Genomic DNA, 5,932 nt, shown 5'->3' on the forward strand with positions numbered 1-5,932 from the left:
GCCCTGGGATCTTGGTGCATTGAGGCAGTAGTGCTAACCATTGAACCACCGTGCAGCCGAGAATGCTATCACTAACTTCTGTCATAAGGACTGGCGTGGTCCATTTTTGTTCCACGTAGTAACACACCATTTCTGTAGTACACGTAGTCAGTATTTGAATACTTGTCGTTGCTTATCCATCGCTATCCTTTTTATTTCCCAATGTTTAACAGCTAACGGACACCACAGCCCATCATATTTTCTCTTATTAAGATTCAGGATTCACGTCTCAGAATCAATTGTTGACTCTCAGTCATAATGAAGATAACTGTCGCATAATGTTCACTCGTCACTCAGGGATCTCTCAGAACGATATAACCAATTATTTATTTCTTATTGAGTAATGCGCACGTTAATGTGTTCTGTTCTCAAATTATTTAATTGATATATTTTTCCAGAAAATCCAACGATTTACAAAGATGTGACTAATTTTATTTGCCAAATCTATATGTATTTTAATATCACCGACACCTACAGCTATTAATTCCGGGCAAGAAAGGCTTATTTCCCATTTAATGTCATTTGTATCACGACTGATTGGTGGTCTGCATAACAAAAACGTTTTTGGCCTCCAAGTATCTCTCAATTCGACACAAAGATTCTACGTTGTCTGAGCAAATAACATCACTCAATAAAATGTTTATATCCTATTTAAGGAATAATTCAGCTCCAACACCTATTACTTTTTGGCTGTCCTATCCAAATATTGAACACTCCTGGATGATCATTTCCTGTCTCTGGACGTCCTGCAGCCAAGTCTCTGATCTCAATGATATCTCTGCGTTACATTTATTCGTGTGATTAATTTAATCCCGTTATTTTGAATGTTCCCTCTATTCAGATTCAATGTCTTCAGGTTTGCCTTTTACGTATCTGCTTCCCATTATTTTTGACATCGCCCTTTTTAGATTATGAGCCATGATTGCTCTGCCTTTTGCTCTATTATTTCTATTCCCTTTTGTCGTTTGCTGCTTTACGTGGTTCCCCTTTGCTTGATTTCATGGTTCCCACATCACTGACAAATTATTTTATACCATCCCGAGCTTCAAGCCCTAATCCTCCCCCATGGGCATCAGTCATGGTTCTGACCAGGTGGAATCAATCCAGTTCCTGCTGGTCGCACCTCCACCAGGACTCCTAATGCTGGAGCAACCTGAAAACGTCCCTTTCACACCACCTCTTTTGTCACGTGTTGGTTTGATCTATCCTGTTTTTCCTCTCGAATTGAATATTACGCTGCTATCAATCCTGACATCACGACTTTTGAAGTGCGACTTTTTAGCCTCCTTCCCAACAGCCAATATTTTGCATTTTTGATCTTGCCCTTCTTTGTTGCACGTACTTCGTTGAAGTGAATGCATATCATGACGACTGCTTCCAGGAGGTCAAATTACCGTTCAGAGACTTCCCTGATCCTTTCACTAATGATGCATCATACCATTCATGTTTGTGGTCACAGAGATATCCATCTGTTCTTCTTATAATTGAATTTATGTTGTATTTCCACACGTTTCAATATTCCCCTGTGCAGCGGAGCATGTGGAGGTGTCTGAGAATTGGCTGTTGATGCTTTCCCCTCAGAGGCCATTGCCCTCATCAATATGCAAAGTGCAATGTCTGATTTTAAGGCAATATCGACAGTGGATTCCTGCATTTCCTTCTCAGTCCTCATAATCTGCGTGATGGCCATCTGTTCTCTTCCTGCGTCTGTGTTTTATACTGCTGTGTGCCTACCTTCCTATACTTAATATCTATGAGTTCCTCATTTTCGTGGAAACTACAAACTTCCCAGCCGCCATTCCAGGTCCAAATGCCAGACTTCCAGGAATTGCAACTGGGGACATTTTCTGCGCACATCTTGGTCCAGGGTACTTGAAATGAGTCTGGCTGCCCACTTAAAACATAAGGAGCACTCCAGGGCTTTGATTTAATACCTTGCCTGTTTTAGCCCATTAAACTGAATTTGTTTGAAGATGCATAATATCTGATGCTCTGGTTTTGTGATCAAATGGGACCTTCCAAAAAAATGGAAATCAGCAAAATTGCACATAATCTTCCAAAACTTTAGCTGTTACTTCTTTCAACATTCTGCATTTCAAATAACCACGGGTCGGGACCTAGATCACATTTGGAGCGCTTAGTTTTCCCAAATGAATCACAGAATTGCTGCAGCACAGACAGAATTCAATTGGGCCACTGTCATTGCATTGACTATTCAAGGTAGAATCATTACAAAGCGCTATCCCCCTGCTTTCCCCAACACCCTTGCAGGACATATTCTTCATGAAAATACACGTTTTTCGCAGATTGTACAATGATTACTTTCCATCTTTAATCCCTACTCCTGCTTTAGTGCCGGATATTGAATCATTCCTAATGTCTTCGTCTATGAGAGATGCAAATCGTTTGTTCTATATACGCACCATTTTCTATTTAACCATTGCTAATTTACGAAATCAATTCATTCAGGAATCCTTCAGCTGCTCTCATTTTTTTACCTACCCTTATATAAATTCTTACTCGCTTCTTTTCGATGCGCTTCTTGTTACTTCACACTTTTATTCTGCACTCTCCACTTATCGAAAAATCATCCATTGCTGGTTCTTTTTAAAAACAAAAACCTGCTCCCCGTCAGCCTCACAGCATTAACAGTTTGATTCACCTCGATAGAATTCTTTACTTCCATAATTATTCACGAATCGTTCACCCTTCCCTTTAAATATTGTTTCAGTGAAAAGTATCCTTTTTGAGAGTTGCAAAATGTGTCATAAACAGCGCCTTACTGCTTATTCACCGCGTTGGTATTTCATTTTTTTTTCAGTCCAATCTAACCAAATGTGCGTTCAGGGGTTTGTTATTTAAGTTAAGGAGCCAGGTTTATTTTCGTATTTGTCATCCTCAAACTGGACGGCATTTCGTCATGTTGTCATCATTCTTTCTTCTTCGCACAGCGTTCACTGGAACCTCTCCTCCATCTATTGGTCTTCTTAAACATACAATGATGTACATAGGCAGACACACCCTCTCCGCTTTTGCTACAATATTCCGGGGAAAAATGCACTGATATAGGGTAACAGATCAGAGAGACAAAAACAACGCAGCAAAAGTCCTCGACATAACCTTTGTTCAAAGGTGTCTGAAAATCAGACACCAGGAGTGTGGATTGCACAGTAACTGATGCAGCATGGATTGCAGATGGTATAGATATTCACTCTCAATGTTTAACACATTTAATAATTGGAGTAAAAGGATATTTCAACATAATCTTCAACTCCTCTCTGAGCTTAGAATGTATCACAACATAAATCGCACTGTTTGTGCAGCAATTGAGCATCTGGAGCATGTAACCCAGTTTCATGACATAAAGAGGTATAGAAAGGGATGAATAACCTAAAACTTCCATTCTCCAGTATGGAGAATGGAAGTTTTAGTGGAATACACTGTTGATACTGACCATGACAGTAGAAAATTCCCTGAGACAAGAAACAACAAAATGATTGAATTCCTTCGACTCTTCATCTCTGGATCTCTGGTGCTTTTATTTGTCCTCAGACTGTGGGCCCTCCTTCGGACTTTGCTGGTCACTGTAATGTGTTTGATGGTTAATAAATTGAGAAGCAGAACGAGAATAATGGCAATTCCCGGCGTTAATGTGAAATGACATAACTCAATTCCCCCCCACGTCGGAGAAAACCTGACATCACCTTTCAGCCAGCAAAACCAGTGTCTGTTCCTCAGGTAGTAGTGACCTGTAAATATAAAATACCAGAAAATATTCTTCGAACGGCTGAATACAGTGACTGTGCTCAGAACCACAGCTGTCGTTTTCACACTGCAATATTTAACTTTAAGAATTGGGCAACAAATGGGCACAAATCGATCAAAGATAAAAATGACGGTGAACCAGACACTACAGTCAGTGGCTGCATAAAGCAGGACAGCATGGATATTACATGCAAGGATACCTTCTAAGAAATGATGCTCTTCCTTATAGACAAATAGAATGTGCCGCAATATGAGGTCAATGATTAAAACCAGGAGATCTGCCACTGCCATCGTCATTAGGTAGTGAGTGACATTTCGTGAGATACCGCAGTTTTTCCGTGACAAGATAACAATGGTTACTAGATTAGCTGTGAGGAAAACAAAGAATGAATTAAAATACCCTGCCTGAATACTAGCAGACATACTGAAGACGCATTGCAACGTGCAAATGACATTCTGTGCTCATGATTTCGAAAGTTTGCAGCAATGCTTAGCTTATGTGTTCTATCTAACTACTGCCATTCCATACATAGAGCATGGAATAGTAATATGAGATGAGATTTAATTAATGTTTCTGATTGTTTCAACGAATTTTGGATCATGCTATAAATCACAGGAGCTCACCTTTATTTTTGGAATGTCACACAGAGGTCAGTTAGTATGAATTTTTGACACACCTTTTCAATGCAATAGTTTTCTGATCAGTTTGGGTTTGAAACAAAAAAACGACTTTCCCCTGATAATTACCGAACAGACCTGCATTAATGTGGATTATATACAGAGTAAAGTGACGCACAAAATTGGAACCCAGCTTAAAATATTGAACATTCACTCTGTGTGCAATTTACAATTTGCACTGCAGGACACTCCCAAAGCTCAATGATTTCCTCCGGCTCGTAATTGCTGTACTCCTGTATAAGTGGGATCTGCCTTAGGATAAAAGAAAAGTCTTCAGTGTTCATACTAGCGTGCAAAAATGTATACAATGACATAACAAGTTTTTATTAAATCTTGAGGACTCATTATATCGGAATGGAATCGTCAGTTATGTTTCTTGCTCGAAATATCATCATAGCTGTTAGGCTGCTCTAACGCTTTCTGTTTGTTCTTGAAAAGAACGAAATGAAACCTCAGGAACATATGACCATGGTTGAGCGATGAGACATGTCAGGATATACTTATGTGCAAATACATTTTGGAGACATGTCATGCTAATGGAAGTGTATGACTGGGCCAACAGTTAAGCAGTGCTGCTTGTAATGAAAACAAATATGATAGATTAAATCGACAAAGTATTTCAACTGCATGGACATGAAGTCAGTGGATATGTGGTACTTAATCAGTGAGTCGTCAGTAAGACTGCAAGACAGCCAGGATTAAAAGTGTAACAGCCCGACATAGAGGAGAGTAGAAGCAGCAACTGTAAGAGAGTAAATTTCAAGCGTTGTCAGACTGCTATCAATGATTTGTAGAATGAACAAAGAAAAGAATGAAAATCACTGCAGCAAGGGGCGTACCATGCGTATCGCAGTGTATTGTAGTGCAACGTACTTACCAGGCACTGCAACAATAGCAAGAATGGGATAATAAATGAATTGAATCATCCGAAGGAGCGTTCGAATACGATGATTCAGTGACATCCGATCAACATTATTTGTAAAGAAATGCAACGTCTCAAAGAAACCCCTTCCTATGTTTGTACCATTCCAATTTATTGTCACATTTTGCAGTGTTATCGTACCATCCCAATCTATTATGTCATTCCAATCCATTAATGTACCATTCCAAACGGTAGTTCTGATATTCCAATCCATTGTACTGCTTTAAAGCTTGTTGTCCTTGTATTCGAATCAAATGCTGTATCTGTCCAATCTCTCATTGCCAGATTCTTATGTATAGTTGCATTATTCTAATCTGTCATTTCCCAGTACCAAACTATGATATCCTCCGTCTCTCTTTCTCAAGCTCTCGTTTTCTGGTATCACTCATCACTGTTTGTACCAGGGGTTTGAAGCCACTGACACGATGAGAGAACAAATCGAGTGATGCTACTTATGAAGAGGTGAAGTACACCCTTAAGTACCCAATTAGGAGCGATGAAGACTGGCATTAGTCACAGTTACTAAAC

At 39.5% G+C, this 5,932-nt stretch overlaps 1 pseudogene; it reads right to left on the minus strand.

Moving 5' to 3' along the window:
• Positions 1-3,253: 3,253 nt before the first annotated feature.
• On the minus strand, positions 3,254-5,618 carry LOC148137824 (uncharacterized; annotated as a pseudogene).
• Between the last annotated feature and the right edge of the window lie 314 nt (positions 5,619-5,932).

This window comes from Chiloscyllium plagiosum, unplaced genomic scaffold, assembly GCF_037043375.1.
Source record: "Chiloscyllium plagiosum isolate Xiang-an unplaced genomic scaffold, Cpla_swu_hap1 HiC_scaffold_42, whole genome shotgun sequence".
NCBI classification, from domain to species: Eukaryota; Metazoa; Chordata; class Chondrichthyes; order Orectolobiformes; family Hemiscylliidae; genus Chiloscyllium; species Chiloscyllium plagiosum.